Source organism: Oryctolagus cuniculus, chromosome 19 (genome assembly GCF_964237555.1).
Source record: "Oryctolagus cuniculus chromosome 19, mOryCun1.1, whole genome shotgun sequence".
Taxonomy (NCBI): domain Eukaryota; kingdom Metazoa; phylum Chordata; class Mammalia; order Lagomorpha; family Leporidae; genus Oryctolagus; species Oryctolagus cuniculus.
This window is the reverse complement of record NC_091450.1, coordinates 15626510-15644386: the sequence shown is the minus strand read 5'-3', so window position 1 is coordinate 15644386 and position 17877 is coordinate 15626510.

Here is a 17877-nt window from a genome sequence, read left to right as displayed (position 1 = left end):
TGCTGTGGCCCAGGAGTGCAGTGGAGGATGGCCCAAGTGCTTGGGCCCTGCACCCACACTGGAGACCAGGAGGAAGCACCTGGCTCCTGGCTTCAGATCGCATAGCTCCGGCTGTAGCGGCCATTTGGGGGGTGAACCAACAGAAGGAAGACCTTTCTCTCTGTCTCTCTCTCTCACTGTCTGTAACTCTACCTGTCAAATAAATAAAAAAAATCTTTAAAAAAATGATAAAGAAATCAAGTTATATTTCTTCTGTGCGCCTTACTGCTCTGTCCCTAGACACCTGTGCACACAGGGGTGGCTTTTCTCCGTTGGAGTCGCAGAAAGGAGTAAACAGAGACAGAAATGGAGAAGACATTCTAATCGCGATAGCAATAAGGAGAAAATGCTCAGGAATAAATTTAACTAGAAAGGGAAAAGCCCTATATTCAGAAAACTCTAAAACTTTATGAAGGTCGTAAAACAAAATGTGAACAAATGAAAAGATATATTCCCATGTGGGAAGACTTAATACCATTAAAATGTCAAGTCTCCCCAAACTAAAATGTAAGTATGATGAAATTCTTATTCATCCAAGGATCTTTTTTATTGGCTAAAATAAGGTCTATGTGCAAGAATAAACGTTTGAGAATAGTCAAGAAAAGTGTAGAAATGAAGACTTGTCAGAAAGAGACTTGTTTTAGTAGCTATCAGAACATATTGTAAAGACACATTATCAATATAATTTTAACACAGGAACTGACAGATAAATATATCAGTTGGATTGAACAGAGAATGCAGGAATGCATGTCAGTCCATGTGAGAATTCAGTGAAACAAAGATGATATATTTTTTAAAGATGTATTTGTTTGAAAGGCAGAGCTACAGAGAGGCAGAGGGAGAGGGAGAGGGAAAGAGAGACAGAGAGGGAGAGAGAGAGAGAGAGAGATAGGTCTTCCATCCTCTGGTTCACTCCCCAGATGACCACAACAGCCGTAGCTGGGCCCATCGAAGCCAGGAGCCAGGAGCTTCTTCTGGCTCTCCCACGCAGGTGCAGGAGCCCAAGGACTTGGGCCGTCTTCTTCTGCTTTCCCAGGCCACAGCAGAGAGCTGGATCGGAAGCTGGCATGGGATGCCAGCACTGCAGGCAGCGGCTTTACCTGCTATACCATAGTGCTAGCCCCAAAGATGATATTTTAATTCATCAAAATATTTGATAAATACCTTGACATAAGTATCCATCAGGAAGAAAGTATATGTCTTTTTAAAATATCCTATCTGTATTACCTGTTTATTGCTGCATAGCGTAATATCCCTAAAAGTGCTGGCTTCAGACAAGAGTTATTCGGTCATTTCTGTAGGTCAGGAATCGGGGTGTGTGTGTGTGTGTGTGTGTGTGTGGCTTCCCTAGGTCCACCACCCCCAGGGTCTCACAAGGCAGCGGCATAGTGTTGGCCAGGGCTGTGGCCTTCTCTTTGACCCGGGAAGGCTCAATTCCAGGCTCACGCCCGTGGCTGTGGGTAGGACTGAGTTCTTGGTGTGCTGATGGAGTGAAGGCTTTGGTGTCTCCAGGACCGTCCTTGGTCTCTTGCCACATGGGCCTCTCTGCAGACAACCTGGCCATTTAACCAATCAGAGCCGGAGGGGGAGGGAGGCGAGAGAGGGAGAAGAAAGAGATGAGCCAGAGAGATGCTAACAAGATGGAAGTGACAGTCACTTTTTTTAAAAAAAAGATTTTATTCAGTTTAGTCGGAAAGCAGTTACAGAGAGAAGGAGAGACAGAAAGAGAGAGAGGTCTTCCATCCGCTGGTTCATGCCCCAAATGGCTGCAACAGCCAGAGCTGTGCCAGGATGAAGCCAGGAGCAGGGAGCTTCATTCAGGTCTCCCACGGGGGTGCAGGGGCCCAATCACTAGGGCCATCTTCCTTGGCTTTTTCCAGGCTATTTCAAGGAGCTGGATCGGAAGTGCAGCAGCTGGGACACAAACCAGCTCCCATATGGGATGCCGGCGTCCCGGGTGGTGGGTGCACATGTCTTTTGGTGCCCTGTTTATCTCTGCATCTCTGTGGGGCACGTACTTAGGAGCGGAATTGCTGGGTCATGGGATATACAGGTGTTCAGCTTCAGTAGATTTTTGCCAATCTTCCAAACTGTAGAATCCGCTTATCTTTGCTGGTGATGGTGATGATTTATTTTATGTAATATGTGAAATATCAATGTCCTAAAAGAAACACACATATAGGAAATATACAGAAAATTTAAAACTTTCGAACGCTAACAGACACTTCAAGTAAGATCAAGTTAGAAGAATATTGGCAACAGAGATGATAAATAAAGGATTAACATTGATAATAGACAAACTGTTCTTCTAAATTGACAAGAAAAAGACAACCAACTGGAAAATACACAAAGGCTGTGGAGAGACACTTACATAAAATCGACTCCAGACATGTGAAAATGTGCTCGAAACCACCAGCAGTCAGAGAACTGTAAAAAATCCAGATTAAAAAAAGCGATGACAAATGCATCACTTCATGCCCATAAATTCGCACGAATTAACAAGGAAGCTACAGGAATGACAGACCATTGCTAACTGCTAACGTGGCGAGTTCATTCTGTCGGGGGTTCTTTATATTATCCTATGTGCTTTAAATGTCCATTAACAGAAAGGAAAAGTCCCCAACTACAACGAAGAGTGCTAAGTCTGTGGCTGTCAGGCCATGGGGAGGAGCTCCCTTTCATACTGCACTGTGTGGAATGTACACCGCTACAGATTTTTTTTTTTTTTGAGATTTTATTTATTTATTTGAGAGACAGAGTTACAGACAGAGAGAGGGAGAGATAGAAAGAGAGGTCTTCCATCCACTGGTTCACTCCCCAGATGGCTGCAATGGGTGGAGCTGCGCCGATCCAAAGCCAGGAGTCAGGAGCTTCTTCCAGGTCTCCCATGCGGGTGCAGGGGCCCAAGCACTTGGGCCATTCTCTGCTGCTTTCCCAGGGCATAGCAGAGAGCTGGATCGGAAGAGGAGCAACCGGGACTCTAACCGGTGCTTATATGGCATGCTGGCACTGCAGGCGGTGGCTTTACCTGCTATGCCACAGAGCCAGCCCTCAAACTTTTTAAAGTATCCTCATGTGATGTACTTCATCTGTTAACCAACTTGCAAGGGACTTTTTTTTTGTTTTTAAAAAGATTTATTTAGTTAGTTAGTTATTTGAAAGGCAGGAAGAGAGAGAGAAAGAAAGAGGGAAATCTTCCATCTGCTGGTTCACTCCTCAAATGACTGCAATGGCAGGGTCTGGGGCAGGCGCTGCACCCGGGTCTCCCATGGGGTGGCGGGGACCAAGCACTTGGGCCATCCTCGGCTGCCTTTCCAAGTGCATTAGTGGGGCTGCTGGATGGGAAGCGGAGCAGCCGGGATCTGAGCCAGCGCTCATGTGGGATGCCGGCAGTGTGGCAGGTGGCGGCTTACCCCTCTGCACCACAAGGTTGGTCGCGCAAGGGAGGTTTTCCCGTTCCCATCTTACAGATAAGGAAAGGAAGTTTCAGGGAGGCAAAGCGGTCTGCTCAAGGTCAGGGAGCTGGGAAGCCATGGCGCAATGATTGACACCTGGCGCTGATTGATTGACACCCTGGGTCACAGTTCCTCCCCCTGCTCTTCCCTGCTTGCGTTTCCCACGGGCTCATGCCCTGTCGGCGAGGATGGTCTCATGCAAGGTGTGGGCCTCAGGTAAAGGAGCCGTGGAGGCAGGTGGGGCCGTTGGGGGACCCCGGTGCTCAGTGCTCATTCACTCACTGGCAGACCACGCAGGGTTTGGAGGCCAGCGCCCCAGCTGGGGATCCCAGGCCAAGGCCCAATGCCCCAGAGCTCCTCCGGGGACTGCCCGGTGGACAGGCTCAGCGCTCGGGCATTTTTCCATCCCCTCCCACCCGGGGGCGGGAACAAGCGCCTGCTACCCGCAGAGGAAGGCGTGGCTGCGCTCGCAGACTGAGTCCGGAGGCAAAGTCCTCTGGGAGGGGCGGCCGGCGCCGCCTCGCGAGAGGCCTCTAGTGGTCACACGCCGCACGGCAGGCTCACGATTCTATTGGAATCAAGCGCAAAAGCAGGCGCGGTCCAGGAAGGGCCTTTCTTAGATTTATGTTCCAGGACGCCCACTGATCAGATCAAGACTCTACCTGGGGCTACACCTCTGCCCCGTCTCCCGCCGCCTCACCTTGTTTCTCTCACTCCCTCACAGATGTTCCTCCGAGATAAAGGAACACACCCCTGGGCCGGCGCTGTGGCCTAGTGGGTAAAGTCACCGCCTGCAGTGCCAGCATCCCATATGGGCGCTGGTTCGAATGCTGGCTGCTCCACTTGTGATCCAGCTCTCTGCTATGGCCTGGGAAAGCAGCAGAAGATGGCCCAAGTGCTTGGGCCCCTGCACCCTCATGGGAGACCAGGAAGAAGCTCCTGGCTTCAGATTGGTGCAGCTGCAGCCATTGTGGCCAATTGAGGAGTGAACCAGTGGATGGAAGACCTCTCTCTCTCTCTCTGCCTCTCCTTTCTCTGTGTAACTCTGCCTTTTAAATAAATAAATGGAACACAATCTGTGCACAGGAAATCCTGTCTCAAAAGGTCTCAGACTTTGGGGGTGAAAGCACCCCCGAGGGCAAGGTCCCACCGCCACCGTTGGGCTATGTTTTTGCAGATCGATTTCTCTTCCGGTTTGTGAGGGCTGGGGCTTATTTCTAGTGCAGAACTTTACCCCAGAACTCTGTGAGCGTGGCAGCGATTTGTGTCTCATCGAACTTTCCGGATGGTTCCGATATACGCAAGTGTTGGAGAGCCACTGGCCCAGGTGTTGTAAGATGCGCCTCTGAGAGAGGAGACACAGTCCGCAGGGACTAGACAAATTCCTCCACCTCTCTCCAGAACAAGAGGGGAGGGGGGCTTCTCCCATGAGCTCCAGGACCACAGGCTGCTGATAGCAACACGGGTTGAGACACTGGGACCTTGGATCTTGCTTCTGGGTCAGGAAATGCTGGTTGAGAGGAGAGTCAGTGCGTCTGCTTTAAGCTGCTGCCGTGGGCTTGCTCAGATTAGATATTTACTCGCATTTTCTAGCTTTTTCTAGGAGGCAGAGGCTGGTCCTGATATAGCCCACGAGGCCGGTGGACTTCCAGGCCTTTGGAAAAGTGACACAAGATTCTAGCTGAAATGACCCAATTCTGGAGACTTTGAGGGACCAACCTGATCTAACCGAGCTCACAAAGAGCCAACTGACCCAGGCCAAATGGATCTCTCTAGTCCCCGAAGGTGGGGGCTGGGAAGAACTGACATGGAGAAGGCAGGGAACGGCAGTGACGATGACAACTACCGCAGTAGAGATCCCGAGGGTCTGACACGTGCGAGGCACGGTGCAAACAGCCTCGCACAGATGGTCTGAGTTTACTCCCAAGGGAGTTACTACCCATTTCATAGAGGGCAAAACTGAGTCACTTCGGAGACGTTCAGTAAGCAAAGTTGAAGAGCCGGGATTTGAACGTTGGTGTTTCTGACTTCACAATTTGAGTTCTTTTTTTTTTTTTTTTTTTTTTTTTTGACAGGCAGAGTGGACAGTGAGAGAGAGAGACAGAGAGAAAGGTCTTCCTTTGCCGTTGGTGCACCCTCCAATGGCCGCCGCGGCCGGTGCGCTGAGGCCGGCGCACCGTGCTGATCCGAAGGCAGTAGCCAGGTGCTCTCCTGGTCTCCCATGGGGTGCAGGGCCCAAGCACTTGGGCCATCCTCTGCACTCCCTGGCCACAGCAGAGAGCTGGCCTGGAAGAGGGGCAACCGGGACAGAATCCGGCGCCCCGACTGGGACTAGAACCCGGTGTGCAAGGCGGAGGATTAGCCTAGTGAGCTGCAGCGCCGGCCACAATCTGAGTTCTTAACCTCTGGGCTACAAGTACAGGGTGTCTACAAGAGAAGTTTCTTGCATACACTTTGGTTCTTCCATTTCTCGGGCGGCCAACTTACCTTGCTGTGTGTTATATGCAGGAAACTGATGGGAAGAGTGGTGGTGTTGGTGAGGCGGTGGCTTAATTGGGGTCATTATGGAACTGCCAACCCTGTAGAGTGGCTGCCAGTCCTGGCTGGATCCCATCAGAGAGCACTATTGGAAAGGAGATCGGGATTGGAGGTGACTTCTTGGCCAGGCGTCGTACCGTGGCCTACAAGGAAGCCGTGGGCTCACTCGTTTTCCAAGTCCATGGACACAACGATGAAGAGACCCTTGTAGGGTCCCCAGGGCCTGCCTGGGGGCTTCTCTCGGAGAGCTCAGTTAAGTAGCTCTCAGTGGTTCTTGGAACTTTCTTGGATGCCCCGGATGACGAGAGTTTCAGATTTAAGTCTCTGAGTTCCGTGGAGAGAGCATGAAGGGGGAGACCCCTTTTCCACCCCTCGGCTCCAGGGTGGGACGGCGAAGGGTGCTGGGAAGGCTTTCAAGGCCTGGACTCTGCCCTGATTCCTTCATGCTGATCTGTGCTCATCCACAGTTCTCATGGGCCCCTCCATTCTCTCTTAAGACTGCTGTATACAGAGATGAGGATCTGCTTCCTCCTCTGTGTGTGGGATCTAGAAAGTTCTATTCTAAGTAGATTCTTGGAGAAGATTCCTTCCCTGGGACCAGCATTGTGGCGTAGCAGGTAAGGATGCTACCTGTGATGACAGCGTTGCATATCGGCACTGGTTCATGCCCCGGATGCTCCACTTCAGATCCAGCTCTCTGCTAATGGCCTGGGAAAGCAGCAGATGGTGGCCCAAATGTCTGGGCCCCTGCAACCCACGTGGGAGACCCAGAAGATGCTCCTGGCTGCTGGCTTTGGCCTGACCCAGCCCTGTCGTTGTGGCCATCTGGGGCATGTACCAGCAGGTGGAAGATTTCTCAATCTCTTTCTGTCTCTCTTCTCTCTGTAACTCTGACTTGCAAATAAATGACTAAATCTTTAGAAAATTAAAAAAAAAAATCACCAGATGTGTTCTTCCTGCAGGAGTTTAGGGTGTAACATAAAATAGGATGTAATACAAAACTATGTACAGCAGAGGGCAGTAGAGTGCAGCAGTTAAAAATGTGGCCTTGTCTGCTGTGCCGGGACTTAGAATTCGCTCCAGTCCATAGTCCCCATGTGTTTGTGATTACACCTCTTCCAAGGAACAATTTTTTGAATATGCATCTTCACTTTATATATAAAATATAATTACTTATAAGTTACATAATAATTTCTGTCCTAATAAAGCGTAACGTTTGAAATTTTTTATTTAAAAAATTTACAGTTATGAAATAATCCTTAAAAATGTGATTGACCGTCAAGTGCACATAGGAGAGGTGCACAGTTTGGGGTGGGTGTTGTGGTGCAGCCGTTAAGCTGCCACTTGGAGCACCCGCATCCCGTATCAGTGTCTGATTTGAGTCCTGGCTCCTCCCCACTTCCAATCCAGCTTCCTGTGAGCGTGCCCGGGAGGCAGCAGATGATGGTCCCAGTACTTGGGTTCCTGCCACCCAGGTGGGAGACCCAGATGGAATTTCTGGTTCCTGCCTTTGGGCTTACCCAGCCCTGACAGCTTTGGGGCATCTGGGGAGTGAGCCAGTGGATGTGAGATCTTCCCACTCTCTCTCTTCCTCTCTTGCTGTCAGTCTGCCTTTAAAATGAATTCACCCATCTTTTTAAAGATGTGCACAATACAATAAGCTTTGGCACAGGCACACCTGTGAGCGCCTTCATCCGTCACACTCACAGGCTTCCCTGTGTGCTTCCTGGCTGTTTTTTCTCCTTTCCACCTCTCCCTGCTCCCCAGCCCCAGGACACCATGGGTCTGCTTCCTGTTACTATACATCCCATTGAAGTGTATGGACTTCTACGTAAATGACATCACACACAGTACGGACTACTTTTTGGTCTGGCTTCTCTCACTTGCATAATTCTTTTGAATTTCAAGATAATTAGGGGAAAAAATGAAGGATGAAAGAATGATGAAATGAAGATAACATTATACTTTGTTGATGCTACACAGTGTTTTTGTTTTGTTTTGTTTTGTTTTGTTTTGTTTTCAGATTGTAGAGATTTGTCTTCATGTTCTGGACACCAGTGTTTTTTTGTTGTTGTTGTTGTTTTTTTTTAAGATTTGATTTATTTATTTGAGAGGCAGAGTTACAGACAGAGAGGGAGAGACCAAGAGAAAGGTCTTCCATCTGCTGGTTCACTCCCCAAACGGTCACAACGCCTGGGACTGTGCTGATCCGAAGCCAGGAGCCAGGAGCTTCTTCCGGGTCTCCCATGAGGGTACAGGGACCCAAGGACTTGGGCCATCCTCCACTGCTTTCCCAGGCCACAGCAGAGAGCTGGACTGGAAGAGGAGCAGCCGGGACTCGAACCGGCACCCATATGGGTTACTGGCACCGCAGGTGGAGGATTAACCTACTATTCCATGCTGGCTCCCAGTTTTTTTCTCTTATAGATTGAATTTTTAAATTTTTATTTATTTATTCAAGAGGAAAAGAGGGAGGAAAGGGGAGAGAGAGAGAGAAAGACTCCTCTTTGCTGATTCACTCCCCAGATTTTTGCAGTAGCCCCACAGAAGCAGGGAGCCAGGAACTCCATTCAGGTCTCCCACGTGGGTGGCAGGGACCCCACACCTTGACCCATCATTTGCTGTGTATTTAGCAGGAAGCCGGAATCCGGAGAGGAGCCAGAACTTGAACTCAGGCAGTGTGATGTGGGATGTGGGCAGCCCAACTGGCACCTTAACCACCATGCCCAGTGCCCACCCCTAAGTTTTTTTTAAACTTTAATTTTCAAGTAGGTTGATTCATTCATATGGTTTCAAACCTACCCTTACGAAAAGACATGAAAAGTCTGCTGTCTCCCATCCACCTAAGTTGCACCGAGCCACCCCCCACACTTCCCAAAATAAGTTCCGTAGGTGTCTTCCAGACTGGTACAAATATGAATAGCTAGGTGATTTTTTTCTATTGTCCCAAGTTTTTACAAAAAGATGGCGTATTTATTCACAATGACACAAGCCATTTTCACGTTATAGATCTTGGTGATCTTTGGTGATCTTTTCAGATGAGTCTATAGAGGTTTTATTTTTTTTGTTTTTTTTTTTTTTTCCAGTTTCCTTGTGTTTCATGGAACTCTATTTTATTTAGCCTGGTGGATCCTGGGATGGCATCCAGTTTTTGATGGCAAAAAAAAAAAATTGCCTTGCGCATATGTCATTCATGGGTGGATTATCAGAAATATATATATATATATAGATAAAGATTTATCTATTTATTTATTTGAAAGAGAGTTTCAGAGTGACAGAGGCAGAGGCAGAGAGAGAGAATCTTCTATCTGCTGGTTCAGTCACCAAATGGCTGCAACGGCTGGAGCTGGGCAGATCTGATGCCAGGAGCTTCATCCAGGTCTCCCAAGCTGGTACAGCGGCCCAAGGACTTGGGCCATCTTCCACTACTTTCCCAGGCCATAGCAGAGAGCTGGATCAGAAGTGTAGCAGCGGGGACTAGAACTGGCGCCCATGTGGGATGCTGGTCCCGCTGGCAGTGGCTTTACCCACTACACCACAGCACTGGCCCCCTAAATCTCTGTCATTTTTAAAAGGATTTACTTATTTATTTGAAAGGCAGAGTTACAGAGAGAGCGAAAGACAGAGAGATCCTCCATCTGCTGATTCCCTCCCCAAATGGCCACAATAGTCCCAGACTGGGCCAGGCTGAAGCCAGGAGCCTGGGACTCCATCCAGGTCTTCCACGTGGGTGCAGGGGCCTGAGAACTTGGCCCATCTTCCACTGCTTTCCTGGGTGCATCAGCAGGGAGCTGGATGGGAAGCAGAGCAGCCAGGACTGGAACTGGGGCCCACATGAATACCGCTGTGTCACTACGCTGGCCCGTGTACCTTAGTTTTTAAGTGTCTTGCTAACTGTGATGGTTTCATAAATTATCAACCAGTATCTAACACATGAAACATGCCACATGGGTAGCTTATGAGGTGTTCTTGAACTTTCCGTAAGAATGGAGATGTAAGTGTTTAGTTTCTGTTTCTCTGGAGTTCCATCAAACACGTTTATTTCACTTAGGTCCATTCAATTGTACACCCAGAAAGGAGGAAAAACAGTGGTTTCCCTCGCGTTGTCATCAGGCGAAGAAGATGCACCAGCGAGCTGACAGTGTGTTTTCATGGTCTCTGCCATGGACGCAAAATCACACACCGTGTGTTTTATGACAATGGGTAATTTTGACTGCACTTGCTTTCTGAATTACTTGTTGACTTAGAAACATGATTTCCTGCCCAGGCGCAGCCCATTGTCCTGGGTAAGAGAGCTACTTCCCTTGGAAAATGAAATTTTTTTTTAAAGATTTTATTTATTTATTTGACAGGTAGAGATACAGACAGTGAGAGAGACAGCCTCTCTTTACAGCAAACGTTGGATGATTGATTCTCCAGCAATTTCTGACACAGGAACTCACCTGTTGGCAAAGAACTTCAAGTTTAGAGAGATTGTTTTTAGTGGCTGAAATAGCTCATGTTTGGAGTGTTCTGGAGTTGGGGACCTTGATCCCTTTGGAAACAGATTCCTACAGAGTTCCCCTCTCCCCTCCAATAAGACAAACGCTGGTCCCTGAAGAGGGTGCGGTCACTCTAAGGTTGCAGCCTGTGGGCAGCCTGTCTGATCTAGTGCAAACTGGCGCATCATTGGTGGGATTGAGGGACCTGGAGGAAGGCTCCCCTGAGAGTTGACTCCAGGCTGGAGCACTGTGGTTGGCCATATGGGATACTGAGGATGGAACAGCCCAGACTTGTCTGGGACTCACTAGTGTGGAGGCTGTGGATGGGATGAGGAGTTTCCCACTCTCAGTCATGCTGGGGTGGCACGTGGGCTTACATGATGGGATTTGGGCTGGGGTGCGAGAGGAGCCTTCTATCCTTGGGGCCAAGAGGCAGGGTGGCCCCAGGAACCTGCTGGAAGCCAGCTAGGGCCCCCGAGGCTGGTGTCCATGGGCTCCAAGAGGCAGCCCTCTCATGGTAGCCATGAAGGACACCTGATGCTCACCTGTTATCACCCAGAGTTTGGGGAGACGCCCAGTCTGGCCTTGGGGTGGTTAAGAGAGAAAACATTGTGCGCGCTTCATGTGAGCCAGAGTGGACTGGCGTGGGTGAGAGTGTAATGGCAGAACCCTGTGGCAGCAAGAATAGTACGTGTCAACCAGGAACCGGGGTCAGAATCAGAGGCGGGACGACAGAAGTAGGGGCTGGAGGGATGGGAGTGCTGGCTTTGAAGATGGAGCAAGGAGACACAAGCCAAGGAACGTGGGAGGCTTCTAGAAGCTGAAAGAGCCAACGAAGCGGATTCTCTTCCAGACTGGCCAGTTGGGATACACATTGACTTCAGCCCAGGGAGACCGTCTGGGGGCGGACATCTGGCTTAGTGCCTGAGACATCGATGAAGACCCATGTATTGAGAGCAGTTGTGCCACAGCTGGTTAAGCTCCTGCCTACAATACCAGTGCCCTGGACTGGAGATTTGGATGGAGCTCCAGGTTCCCAGCTTCAGCTTGGCTTGGTCCTGGCTGCTGGGGCCATTTGGGAAGAGAACCAGTTGATGGAAGACATCCTCTCTCTCTCTCTCTCTCTCTCTCTGCCCTCATGCCCCATATTGGAGCTCCTGGCTTTGAATCCCAGCTCTGCTCCTGATTCCAGCCTCTTGCTAATATGCACCCTGGGAAGCAGCAGTGCTGACTTAAGTGGTTGGGTTCTTGCCACCAACCTAGGAGACCTGGACTGACTTCCTGTCTCCCGGCTCCAGCCTTGACTGTTGCAGGTATTTGAAGAGTGAACTAGCAGATGGGAGCTTTGCTTCTTTGTGCCGGCCTGCAGCACAATGAACTGGGTCTTCCTGAAACAGAGAGTGGGAATGCCGGGACAAGGACGCAAAGAATGGAGCCAAGACAAGTCCTGATCAAGGCTCGTTTATTGAATAAATGCAGTAGTATTTAAACATGACCAGTTGTTTACAAGGAGGAGCACAAAAGATTTACATATCAAAACGGCTCTTAAGGTTACAATAAAAACACTTAGGTGATAAATGAAGGTTACAGGTGTGACTGATTATTTGTATCATCTCTTGTGAAAGGTTTAGGTTCCTCCTGCCTCTTCCCGGAATCTCCCCTAGCCTAATTGTCTGTGCCGGGAAGTCTCCATTCATATGTTTAAGTGTAAACAAAGGGAGTGACTACCTGTGGCTGCCCACACTTCTTAAGTAAAATAAATAAATAAACCCAAGTTCTTATAGGGTCCCCAAGCTCATCTCCCCGCAAGGGGTTCTCCGAGCTCATCTGCTTCCACCATCCCCTCATTCCCTCATTTCCACGTCTCCTGGTCTCCATGCTATCCCTCAAACATTCCAAGCAGCCTTGGCACATGCACCCCAGGGCCTTTGCACATGCAGTTTTATTTGCCTGGACTGCTCTTATCAAACAGTGACTTGTCTCACTTCTTCATCTCTTCCTGGCTCTTTCTCAAATGTCACCTCATTGAAGCCCCGCCCAGACCACTTATTCAAACCGCAGAACTTCCAAACACTTCTCTTCCTTGCTTTGCTTTTCCCTCCAAATCTCTCATCACCATCTAACAAATTGTACACTTTAATATTTATTAGTTTGTTTCGTGTATTGCCTGTGTCACTCTCCCTCTTCATGGAGGAATGACACTAAACCCTGCCTAGGCTTCACATCCGAGTCACGGCACCATTATGTCGCTCCCCCTCTTCATGGAGGAACGACACAGGACCCTGCGCTGTTCTTTCGTCTGCTCGGCCCTCCCCGGGTTTGCTGCTGGTTCTTCCCGGGTTGGCTACTATCCCTTCCACCTCCGTGGAAGGGCAGTTCCCCTTGGCCACATTCCCCACTTCCGCAGGGGAGTGGCACACCGCCGGCCGGCTCTCTCGGGGGCTGCACAGGTGTTCCTTCAGATAGATGTTCCTCCTAGATGTTCCTGGTGCATGCCGTCTCTCTCCTCCTTTATAGTCCTCCTCCGCCAATCCCAACTCTGCTACCCACACGCCGAGTACGCTGCTCTCCAATCAGGAGCAAGTCCTACAGTTTATTGGCTGAACTGGAGGCAGCTGTGTAGAAGCTGTTTTCTTCTCTCCCAGCGCCATATTGTGGGAGAGCAGATGCATAGAATAAGTCTTAATTCCAGTAACTCAGTCCAGTCCGGATTGCTCCCCACAGATCCCCCTTTCTTTTTATTTTTTGGCGTTGATACGCGCCTGTCTTCGGTGTCCTGCGGCACACAATCTGCTCTACTTGCTAGAGTTGCCACAGGTTCTTACAAGTCCTATCAATCAGGCAAACCGAATCCGCGTCCTCTCTTCGCCATGTTGTGAGGAGGTTTTTAGGCGCTGATGCGTGCCTGTGTTCGGTGACCTGCGGCTCATACTCTGGTCGAGCCGCCTGCTGGTGCTTACCGCCTTAATCAGGCAGACCGAATCCAAGCTCTCTCATTGCCATGTTGTGGGGTGACTTATTGGTGTTGATTCGTGCCTATCTTCGGTGACCTGCGGTGCATAAGCTGCTAGCCGCCCGCAGGTGCTCATCGCCTCACTAATCAGGCAGACCGAATCCAAGCCTTCTCATTGTAGTATTGTGGGGAGGCCTTTCTATTTCTCTATTTCTCTATCTCCGGGCATTCCTATTTCTCCTATTTTACTTCTATCTACCAGCATTCCTATTTCTCTCATTTTACTTCTAAACTTCTGTTTCTCTTATCCCCGCGGCTTCCCGGCGCCCGCCCCGAGGCTACTTCTTGGCGGCTTTCCGGCTCTGAGCCGCTTCAGCCCGCGCCTCTCTCACCTGCGCGGCTTCGCTTTAGCCCAGCATTCCCTATCTACTTGAGCCCCGCACGCTCTGTCTGCGCGCGGCAGCCTCCGCGAGTCACACAGCGTAGCTTACGTCTCCGCCATTAGCATTCAATCTAAGTTCCCCGGGCTAACCTGGCGAATTCAACCCAGCTCACGTCTCCGCCCCACGATTTGGCTTCCCGTCCTTTGCTCCGCGGGCTAATCAGACGGATCCCAATCTGGCTTACGTTTCCGCTTCTGGTTTTTTCGCCCCCTATTCCCGGGCTAACTTGAGAATCCCAAAGTGGCTTTCGTCTCCGCCTCGGCCTGCCTCCCGCGGCTTCAATTTCCCTAACGTTTTTCTCTACCCGGTATGTTTCCCCAAGCTTTCCTCCAACAATATTCCTCCCTCATTTCTCCTGGCTTCTCCCCACAGTCCATATCCAAGTCTGTTTGTTCTAGCTTTCACTTTCGCTTTCGACCTTAGAGATTTCTCCCAGCTTCCCCCCATAGTCCGTATCTGAGTCTATGCCTAGGCTTTCAATAGCTTCTTCCGGCACCTTTTTCGTCCGGCTTTCCCCTAGGCTGTTTGCTAGTCTCTCTCTCCGGTATTTTCCCAGTTCTTCCTGTTTCTTCCCTCCTAAGTTTCCTATCCGTCCTAGGTTTCCTATCCGAGTCACGGCACCATTATGTCGCTCCCCCTCTTCATGGAGGAACGACACTAAGCCCTGCCCAGGCTTCACATCCGAGTCACGGCACCATTATGTCGCTCCCCCTCTTCGTGGAGGAACGACACAGGACCCTGCGCTGTTCTTTCGTCTGCTCGGCCCTCCCCGGGTTTGCTGCTGGTTCTTCCCGGGTTGGCTACTATCCCTTCCACCTCCGTGGAAGGGCAGTTCCCCCTGGCCACATTCCCCACTTCCGCAGGGGAGCGGCACACCGCCGGCCGGCTCTCTCGGGGGCTGCACAGGTGTTCCTTCAGATAGATGTTCCCCTTAGATGTTCCTGGTGCATGCCGTCTCTCTCCTCCTTTATAGTCCTCCTCCGCCAATCCTAACTCGGCTGCCCACACGCCGAGTACGCTGCTCTCCAATCAGGAGCAAGTCCTACAGTTTATTGGCTGAACTGGAGGCAGCTGTGTAGAAGCTGTTTTCTTCTCTCCCAGCGCCATATTGTGGGAGAGCAGATGCATAGAATAAGTCTTAATTCCAGTAACTCAGTCCAGTCCGAATTGCTCCCCACAGCCTGTGTCCCCCTTTAGAATGCAAACTTTGTGGGGAGGGGATTTCTGTGTATTTGTTAAGTATTACATCCACAGCTCCTAGCATGGTGTCTGGCACAGAACAGGTGTTCAGTGGATCTCTGTTAAATAAGTGAATGAACGAACGTGTCGAATGTCTGGCTCCTTTATTGGGCTCCATGGGGCTGTGACTGTGTCTGTTTAGTTCACAGCTCTAACCCCGTCCCATCACCAGCATGGGCCTGTGGAGCACGTCTTTCTCAAATGAGATAGAGGAGGAACAGAGTTGGGGACCCGTCAGTTAAGTTCACCAGGGGATGGCAACACATTTGCTTCCTCTTCTCTCTCCTGTGTTCTCCTTCCTGGTGTTAGGATTCTCCAGACAGACACAACCAATAAGCTGTCCAGAGAGATGTCTCAGAAGAGACATTATTATTATTATTGTTGTTGTTGTTGTTGTTTTGCATGCGTATGTGAGACCACCATGGCAAATGAAAAGGGAGGTCTATGGAGAGAAGATTCTGGAAGACTCCTTTCTCTTAGGGGCCATCCCTGGATCTCTTCTTAGCACACACAAACAGCTCTGGAAGATTCACAAGAAAGAGGAGGCAGTAGTTGCTGTTCTAGGACAAGGTGGGTAGGAGATTCCCTTTTGGCTGTGTATCCTTTAATTGTTTGCCTTTCCTCCAGGGTACACCTAATATACAGTTTTCCTAATCTACTGTAGCTCTCCAATCACATCCCAGCCCTTTCTGCAGGTTGTGGAGTTGTAAACAGGAGTGATTTGGGGGCTATTAAGGTCCTAGGTAGGGGCCGGTGCTGTGGCACAGAAGGTAAAACCGCTGCCTGCAATGCCAGTATCCCATATGGGCACTGGTTCGAGTCCCAGCTGCACCACTTCTGATCCAGCTCTCTGCTATGGCCTGGGAAAGCAGTAGAAGATGGCCTAAGTCCTTGGGTCCCTGCACTCACATGGGAGACCTGGAAGAAGCTCCTTGCTCCTGGCTTTGGATCAGCACCGCTCTGGCCATTACAGCCTATTGGAGAGTGAACCAGCGGATGGAAGATCTCTCTCTCTGCCTCTCTTTCTCTCTGTGTGTAACTCTGACTTTCAAATAAACAAATACATTTTTTTAAAGGTCCTAGGTAAAAGGCATCTTGAGGCAAGTTGAATTCTTCCCAATTTGCCTGCTTTTGTGTCTCGCCTAATCTGATTCACAGTTTCTGCCTTGTCTCATGCGCCCCTGCTTGGAAACTTGCTGGCAATGACTGCAAACTTATTACTTTATTACTCTGTCTCTCTAGTAGACATCTGTTGTTTGGTCTGCTCAGCATCCGATTCCCTTTGGTTAAAAATTGTTGCTGCCAGAAGTCTCCCCTCCCTTCTTTGTGGGCTTGTCAATCACTTGGTCTCACCCCTCCTCCACCATAGGGGTGATATGAAACACCCAAACTGGCCGTCAGTGATTCATTTAGAGGTGGGTATTTGGTTCCTTTCTTTAATTATTTTTATTTTTATTTTTTATTTTTTGACAGGCAGAGTGGACAGTGAGAGAGAGAGACAGAGAGAAAGGTCTTCCTTTGCCGTTGGTTCACCCTCCACTGGCCGCCATGGCTGGCGCGCTGCGGCCGGCGCACCACGCTGATCCGAAGGCAGGAGCCAGGTGCTTCTCCTGGTCTCCCATGGGGTGCAGGGCCCAAGCACTTGGACCATCCTCTACTGCACTCCTGGGCCACAGCAGAGAGCTGGCCTGGAAGAGGGGCAACTGGGACAGAATCCGGTGCCCTGACCGGGACTAGAACCCAGGGTGCCAGTGCCGCAAGGCGGAGGATTACCCTAGTGAGCAGCGGCGCCGCCCCAGAAAAAGGAGTCATTTGTTGTTCCCACTGTTGGCTGTCACGAATAATGTTGCTATAACCACCGGTGCTCAAGTTACTCTGTGAAAACACGTTTCGTTTCTTTCTGTGTACCCAGCAGAGGAAATCACGGGTTCGTTCAGGTCATTCTTGCATTGTTCCTGTGACAACGCCCACTGTCAAACTCTCCCAGAACTGCCCTTATCCCTGCTCTTTTCAAACCCAACTGCCCAGGCTTCTCTCTCAAGAGCCAGGATGGCTTTCATGCAAAGATTCTGTTCCTTCCCAGGTGGACAAGGTTGTCCTGGCGGCCTCTCAGAATGACGGCTTGGTGCTGTGGGTTTAAAGCCAGTTGTGGAGCCGGCGCTGTGGTGTAGCTGGTAAAGCTGCTGCCTGCAGCGCCGGCACCCATATGGATGCTAGTTCTAGTCCTGGCTGCTCCACTTCTGATCCAGCTCTCTGCTATGGCCTGGGAAAGCAGTAGAAGATGGCCCAAGCCCTGGGCCCCTGCACCTGCGTGAGAGGCCCGGAAGATGCTCCTGGCTTCAGATAAGCTCAGCTCTAGCTGTTGTGGTCATCTGGGAAGTGAACTGGTGGATGAAAGACCTCTTTTTCTCTCTGGTTCTATCACTTTGTAATTCTGTCTTTCAAATAAATAAAATAAATATTAAAAAAATATTCAACCTAGGCCGGCGCCACGGCTCACTAGGCTAATCCTCCGCCTTGCGGCGCTGGCACACCGGGTTCTAGTCCCGGTCGGGGAGCTGGATTCTGTCCGGTTGCCCCTCTTCCAGGCCAGCTCTCTGCTGTGGCCAGGGAGTGCAGTGGAGGATGGCCCAGGTGCTTAAGCCCTGCACCCGCATGGGAGACCAGGAGAAGCACCTGGTTCCTGCCTTCGGATCAGCGTGGTCTGCCGGCCGCAGCGCGCTGGCCGC